At 33.9% G+C, this 8,657-nt stretch overlaps 1 long non-coding RNA gene across 1 annotated transcript; it reads right to left on the minus strand.

Annotated features, from left to right (window-relative positions):
• Positions 1 to 961: 961 nt before the first annotated feature.
• On the minus strand, positions 962 to 3,160 carry LOC147564018 (uncharacterized). The gene is made up of 3 exons (XR_015237367.1): positions 3,090 to 3,160; positions 2,680 to 2,789; positions 962 to 1,167 (listed from the first exon to the last, which is right to left on the minus strand). It is a non-coding gene; the product is annotated as an uncharacterized LOC147564018 (long non-coding RNA).
• Positions 3,161 to 8,657: the final 5,497 nt, after the last annotated feature.

The raw sequence follows: 8,657 nt of genomic DNA on the forward strand, positions 1-8,657 counted from the left end.
TCACTGTATTGGAGAATAACATGTTCGAAAGATACGCCCACGCTACGTTGTGGTCCACAACAAGCAAAACACGGTTTGAGACGCCACCTTTTAAAGGCTACAACACATACCTAGTTTTCAATTAAAGGTGGCACCCCTAAATTGAAATTTTATATACATTCACTATTTTTACCATTATAAACTCACGAGTTTGACTTGGTCAATTTACTTTGAGCAAGTTAGAAGTGCGAGTCACGCTCTGCTACCATCTCCACAAAAAATTTATCTCTCTTTCCTCCGTTGTCTCTCTATCATGTTTTATCTCTCTTTTTACCGTACGGAGAGAAATGTCAAGTAACCCTCGATCGACAGTTATGGCAGCTCGAAGAGAGATTATTTGTTTTTCTTTAATTTTGTTATGTTCTAAAGTCCCGAAAAACTTCCAATGAATAAAGCTATATTCTTTTTACAAAGAAATATTACATAATCTTAACAACCATTCTTTAATGTGTTAATTACAAAATTATTGTAAATGTCAATAGTTAAATATGAAACGTATGTTATGTTTTACTTCTTTCATCTCCTTTTCCTTCACTCGCTTTTCTAGATATAGGATAATAGTTCAAGGTCATTGGTATTTACGAGCAGTGAGGAGTAATTTACATAGCCGGTTATTTAAAGAGAAACTATTTCATATTTAGAAGTAAAGACTTAAATTTATAGAAAAGTCCCTGAAAATAATCTACTAGATCAAACCTTAAATCTAAAACTAATACCTAAACCAGATTGAAAAGTATGTAGTTGAAATAGAAGTAAATAACTGTTGAAAAATCAGATTTAAAAATGTGTGTTTCAACCAAAAATTTATTTGTAAACAAAATCCCTCCAAAAGCTTTCTCACTCAACGAATATTTATTCAACCATTTAAAAAACAAATTTAAAAATTTGTATTTCAACCTGAGTATTGCTCAATTTAACATTACCTTTAATTTTGCTAGTTTTGATTACTATTAAAATTACAACACAGCAATGACTAGTTTCAACAAAAAAAAACAAAACACAGCAATGACTCATGATATAACAAGAACCAGCCATAAACCCATAAGAAGTGGTTCAGCGAAAAGCCACCGCCCCTTCTCGACTTTGCTACAGTTAGGGCCTTTGAATTAAAGGCAGATGCCACGCAGTCTGTATGAAATAAAGTAATTAGGTATTCAGATAATATCGTAGATCAAACAAGATTATATATCTAAAAACATACAGTATTGGAAATAGTGACAAAGTAATTAGGTATCGAAACAATATTATCCCAGGTAGAACCTTCTTCCACCATTATAAATGCAAAGTTGGAGAACACAAATAGCAAAGACATGACTTCTACATGCAACAAGGTTGTGGAAGAACAACCAAGCCTAAACATATTAGTCACCCTAAATTTCAATTCATACACAAGACAGGTGCACAAAATGACACATTATGGGTAAATAAGATTGTAAATTCGTAAGGGGAAAGCTTCATTAGCTTATTTTCAACGACCGTTATAAAACTGTCTCTTTTCTGTTGATGTTGCTACAGCAAAAGCGACAGTATGAAGGACCCTTGTTGTTCTGCGAGTGAACATTGATGGTCCTCTGAAATCGTCAAGAATTTGCTATTTTTCTAGTGGCTGGGGAATTCGGTTCTTTTGTGCAACTGAGAAGCGTGGTCGTCATCTCAGAGTACACCAGAAATGGAGAGGAAAAGGAAAAACAAATCCATTTAGGAAAAAGATCAATTGAAATTTTGTTTCAAGTGATGGAGAAAAAAAAGAGGTAGGAGAGGCTATCATTGATGATATTAGAGATCCAAATAAAATAAAGAAAGAGGAGATTCGTCGATTAACAGCTGTGATGTCTTGGAGTAAAGTTTTGGCCAAGTTGGCAATGTTGTGACAGTGAGCTCATATGTTTTTTTTGTTGCAAGCTCTTATATCATGTACTTCATATTAGGGTTACAAACATAATTATACGAATCAAGGGAAAACGATGACTTGGACAAACATCCTTTTTTAATAAAGCATATCGTCTAGAAGCCCTTCTCAAAATTTATATTACAGTCCTTCGTAGAAATAAAGTTACTTATTTAAAAAACAATAATCATTCCTTCTTAGAAATAAAATAACTAATTTAAGAAAAAAGAAACAAAATAAATTTCAAGGGTTAAAAAAAGAAATTAAAATCTCTCTCTCTCTCAATAAAATAATAACTAATTTAAGAGAAAAGAAACAAAAACATAATACAAAAAAGTAATAAATAATAAAAAATAATAACTAATAAAAAAGAAATTAAAATCTCTCTCTTAATAAAATAATAATTAATTTAAGAGAAAAGAAACAAAAAAAAAATAATAACTAATAAAAATCTCTCTCTTTCAATAAAATATAACAATAAATTTCGTAACATTTGAATGATACAAGTGTCCGTGCCCTAGGGCACGGGATATACCCTAGTAGAAAACATAAAAGGTCAAACATTCCTGCTATTCAAATGTGAAGGCCCATTAGGGAATTATTTCTAGAATAAATATATCTCAACAATCATTTAACCACTAAAAAGATCGGCATACTACGAGAAAATTAGAAGAGTTTGATATTAATGAAAAATTACGTAACATATGAAGACATAAATTAAAGGCAAATGATACTGGTGAAGAAAATCGAACCTCAGGGGAGAAGACGATGGTAACGAAAGATACCCCCCCCTCCATCAGTGAAGAAGTAATATGGTAAATCGTTGATCCGGTAAATATTTTAACTAGACCTTTTTCTTAACCTGGAAATGACAAAGGAGAAAACTGAATTAACGTTTACATCTATTACATGATAAACTTCTAATTAAATAAATCTTAATCTAATAACATGAAAACTAAAGGAAAACGTAAAATGAACTCTGCTAACATAAATATATTTTCTTCACCTTCTCCAACATTGTGTTATTGGGGTTCTCATTATTTCAAAACCATATAGTTTCAGAATCAACAAAAACATAACCAGAGTAGACGAGACCACCATCTACAAAGAGGGTTTTCAAGATAACAACAAACTACAAAAATTAAGAAATCAAATACTTTACCAATATCTGGTCTCTAGAAGCATGACTACAGTAAAGTATAACCAGACAAAAAAAGTTATAGAGAAAGGTAGCGACGGCTGTTCCATAAAAACATCATAAACGAGTATTTATAATGTCAATTTTAGGGCATCCATGATAAAGAGGACTACGTGGCACACGTTTTAACCACATTGTGTACTTTTGTATTTTAAGAAACTAAATCTTACAATATCATTTTGATATTAATTTTTGACGAGTTGTGTGAAAATCAAGAATAAAAAATTTAATAAAAAATCAAGAAGATTTCGCTGTATCAGAAAATAGCATATTTAAAGAGACATGACCATAATTTGGTGTGGTCCATATTAGCAAACCTCGTTTGAGCCACCAACCATGAGAGCAACTCTAACCATGAGAGGAAGAGGCTCAAATTTGTTGGGCCCCTTGGGGCTGAGCTGAGGCTCAAAACAAACCCTACGTGACCGTTGGGCTCCCAACGGTCATGCGGGGGATATATCTGGTTGCCGGGGGTCATCCAAGGGTTGAAATTAATCTATTTTTTTTTAAAATTTAATTAATTAATTAATTAATTAATTAGTTTACATCTATAATTAAACTCATATTTAATTAATTAGTACATTAATGGTTTCGTGACCAGCTTATCTATTACGATCTATCTTTTAATGTTTTGAAATAGAACCAACATGACAAGTACGTTTTCAAGTAACTTTTTTTTCCGTTTCTGGTAACATCCTACGATTATCACCCTCCCCTTCTCGAGCGACAACATCTTTTTCAAACATCCAGTTCACCAAAGTAAAATTGTTATTCATTGTAAACAAATAAATAAGATAATAGTAGAAGATGAAACTATAAAAGAAGATGATCAAGTTGGATGAGTGTGTAGTGAAAGATGATCGTATTTATAGATAATGAGAAAGTTAATGCATTAATATAGTTGTTAGATGAATAGATATAATTAAAAGTTTGATGGTCCATGTGTTTATGTTTAGTTGGGTAGCTGGTACATGTAAATATCTGAAAATTCGATAGGTAGAAAAAGTAAAAAATTTAAAATATGAAAAAGATAAATATATCATACCCGTTAGGCAACCGATACTCGTCCGCTCGATAATCCACCCGAACCACCCGCCTGTAATAAGCCTAGACCTGCCCGCCTGTATATAATACCTGCCTGCCCATCAGATAATATGATCCAACGATTGAGCATCACCCGTCGTTGGATCAAAACTATCTTCTATAAGTATGGTTTAAAACCCTTATCCCCCCTTTAGAAACCCTAACTCATTTTCTAAACAGACCCAATCAAGTTAGCAGACGGCAACCTCCCTCCTTCTCCACCGACCGCCGCCCATTGTCCTCCACCCCAAAAGCCGAAACCCGTCATCCACCGTCGTCCATTGCTCCTTCCTCCTTGAATGCAACATAGTAACAACTAACACCAATCTCTAATAGATTAATCATATGGTATTTTTGATTTTTCTTTTTTGATCCTAAAGATAATATTCGACTGATAAACCGATGATATGAGGTGTTTTGATGCTTTAGAATATAACTTTAGGTGATTATCTCTAATAGACTAGTAATATGTTATTTCTGATTTTTCTTTTTTGATTGGCTGATACACCGATGATATGAGGTGTTTTGATGCTTTAGAATATAACTTTAGGTGATTATTACTGTTATTTAAAGAATAATATGATTTATGATTTATATAAAGTGATTTATTGATGTTTCATAGAAGTAATTATATTTTTTTTCTTTTGATAAATGATGATTAAAACTACTCTGAAACATATCTACTTTTTGATCTGTTTCAGAGATGAAATGAAATTAGAATTTTTTTTTGATAAGTGATGATTAAAACTTCTTTGAAACAGATTTACTTTTGATCTGTTTCAGAGATGTATTGAAATTAGAAGTGGTTTTTTTTCTTGATAAAAGATGATTAAAACTGTAATTAAATTAGAAGTGTTTTTTTTATATAACAGATGATTTAAACGTCTCTGATTTCAGAGTTGAATGAAATAAGAAGTGTTTTTTTTATGATAAAAGATGATGGACATCTCTGAGACAGATCTATTTGATGATCTGTTTCAGAGATGTATAATATTTTTTTTCTGAGATATAAGAGGGTTAAAGAGATGATGAACATCTTTGAGTTACATGATGGTCTTGAAATGTTCGACGTATTAGGTTGGTTGAGGGAAAATGAGAAAAGATACCTGATTTTATCTCGAATTGCCCGTGATGTTCTTACTGTCCCGGTTTCTACTGTTGCTTCCGAGTCTGCCTTCTCTTTGGAAAAGAGAATTTTGGGTGATTATAAAAGCAGTCTAACTCCGAAAATGTTGGAGTGTTGTGTTTGTCTGAAAGATTGGTGGAAACACCAACTTAACGTTAGTATGATGCAATTTGACTTTTGAACGACGGATTTCCAGAGATGGTTCCCGAGAATCCAACGCCTTAAGTTCAATCTCTGTAACTTTTTGTGAAAAAATCTCAATTTTTGATGTAATTTTTGTTTAGAGATTAATGGAGGAAAATAAGTTTAACTTCTTGATATTTTTGATTAAGTTTTATTGTTTTATTATTATTATGTTTTTATTACTTTTTTTTTTAGTTTTTTTATTTAAAAAGCCCGCCCGATCTGGCTCTCGGGCAAAACTAGGCCGTGGGCACAAAGAGACTCATGTTTGCCCGACCCGAAGCGCCCGATATCTCGATCGGGTAGTTCGCTCTTGAGCCCAATCCATCTGTGCCCGAAATTCAAGAATCCAAATCCGATCGAATCCGCCCGATTCCCACCCCTAGCCACGGCCATGCTAGTTCTCTCTAGAGACCAAACCAGGATACTTGTTGTGGGGGGTTTCTAGGAGCTATAAATTGATTCTTATGTTTGTAACATAGGAAATGTTGGTCATGTATAAAAACTTTAACTTTAGTATTCAGGTTAGTTCTAGACGGAATGAACAGTGTCTTTAAATTTGTCCACCTAAAACCCCTCATCTTCACCTAAGGGTACTATTTTATAATGAGATAATAATAATCACATTGATTTCATTTCAATTTAATATTAATTATAATAATAATACAATAATAATATTTAATAATAATAATATGTCGACTGCATATTTTGTCTATGGAAATATATTGAAATGTACACAAAATATTTTAGACCCGTTTAGGAGGGTTGATTCCGAAGCACGGTGGATCTCAAAAGCAGGGTTGATCGCAGAAGTAGGCCTGATCTTAGAGGCCGGGCTTCTGTTAAGGCGGTTGTCAATGCAAAGGGTATCAGTGTATATATTTCGAAATTAGAAAGAGAATGTCGATGAAATCGGTGGTAGTCATGGTATAAGGGTTTCTTGCGGCTGTATAAACAAAAATCCAAGAGAATATCTTATCATTCTAACGAATCATTTGTAAGTTGTTATTCTTATCATATTGGAAATAATCACGCCGTTGTTCGTTGTGGAGGAGGGTTAACATACCAAACTACGTAAATTTCTTTGTGTTCTGTTTGATTGTTAATTTCTCTATCACTTTTCTTGGTTGTTTAGGTTTCATCGCAACAAAAATATAGTGAGTGTAAGAGAAAAGAATGACAACTAAAATCTAGAAAGAAGATATAGGCGAGTGCGGATGTCATCATGTATAGTCGGGGATCTCCTCTGATTGTTGAATAAAGAACCATCCCCTTGCTCGTTGGAGTTGCTGGAAGTTGATGACGGAGCTCGCTGCAAATGGTCATATAACACTATAAGAGTATAGGATGAGGGAAATGAAAGTTGTATTATTGATAATCCATCTTGGTATTTATAGATTACAGATTATAAGAAGAAAGGAAGACAAAAAATGAAACAGAAAAGTAACAAACTTATAACCACTACCTAACTTCCTAACTGACCATAACTACCTTTTAACAACTTAACAACTTTATGATTAACTTATGACACAAACCATTCTCATACTCTAATAGTCCCCCTCAAGCTTATGTGAGATCTTGAAGCATAAGCTTGCTTTTAAGAGTCAAAAAAGGAGAAGTGCCAAGTCCCTTGGTAAAGATATCTGCTAACTGATTCTTGGAGGAAACAAAGAAGAGGTGGAGTTTGTCAGCAGCAACCAGCTCCCTGATAAAATGATAGTCCAGAGCAGTATGCTGAATTCTGGCGTGAAAGACAGGATTATGAGCTAAGGAATGAGCACTCAAATTATCGGCCATCAAGTGAAGATGTGAAACAGAGAAACCAAGTTCTTTCCTTAGATATGAAAGCCATAATAGTTTAGACGCTGCCACTGCCATAGCCTTATACTCAGCCTCAACTGAACCTCTTACCACAGTAGGTTGTTTTTTCGATTGCCATGAAAGAAGATTAGGACCAAGGAAAGTACGAAAGGCAGTAGTTGACCTCCTTGTATCAGGATAACCCCCCCAATCAGCATCTGAAAAAGCAACAAATGCAGATAATTGAGATAATGTAGATGGTTTAATTGTAATCCCAGAATCCAAAGACCCCCTTAAGTATCTAAGTATTCTCTTAACTGCCTTCCAATGAAGATCAGAGGGTTTTTACATGAATTGACAGACATAATTGACTGCATAAGTAAGATCAGGTCGAGTATTGGTAAGGTATTGAAGAGCACCAACAATACTTCTGCATTCTTGAGGATCAGATAAGGGTGTACCATCATGTTGAGATAATCTAGGTGTTGATGAAACAGGAGTATCAATAGGTGTACAATGCATATTTGATTTTTGAAGAACATCAATAGTATATTTGGATTGGGCCAGAAATAAAGAACCATCCTTTCCCATTTGGTTGGCTCCAATACCCAAAAATAGTGCAGAGGACCTAAGTCTTTCATAGCAAAGTAAAGCTTTAAATCATCAATCATGGAAGAAACCAAATTTTCAGATGACCCAGCTAAGATAATGTCATCTACATATACAAGAAGTACAAGAGATCCTCTAGATGATTGAAGAACAAACATTGAATTATCAGCTAAACTCTTTTGAAACCCAACTTGTAGTAGATATGAGCTAAATTTCTCAAACCAAGCTCTAGGAGCTTGCTTGAGCCCATAGAGCGATTTTCGAAGTAAACAAACCGCTGAGGGTTGTGTTTGATCCACAAAACCAGGAGGTTGTACCATGTATACTTGTTCTTTCAAATTACCAAGCATTAGACACATCTAATTGTCTAATGTGTCAGTTATAAGTGACTGCTATAGTCAACACAGTTCCCACAGTAGCCATTTTCACTACTGGACTAAAAGTCTCATTAAAATCTATACCCTCCTATTGGTGAAAACCTTTTGCCACTAGTCTGGCCTTATATCTGTCAATAGAGCCATCTGACTTTTGCTTAAGTTTAAACACCCATTTACACCCAACTACATTCATGTGAGGTTCATAAGGAACAAGAGTCCATGTATTGTTCTTTTGAAGAGCACAAAATTCTTCCTTCATAGCCTGAAACCATAGAGGATCAGTACGAGCTTGCTTGAAAGATTATGGTTCTGTTACTTGAGTCACTAAGTTGGTAATAAAATCTCCAAATAATT

This window comes from Eschscholzia californica, unplaced genomic scaffold (genome assembly GCF_041429995.1).
Source record: "Eschscholzia californica isolate CP2 unplaced genomic scaffold, dmEscCali1.0.p SCAF_1, whole genome shotgun sequence".
NCBI lineage: Eukaryota > Viridiplantae > Streptophyta > Magnoliopsida > Ranunculales > Papaveraceae > Eschscholzia > Eschscholzia californica.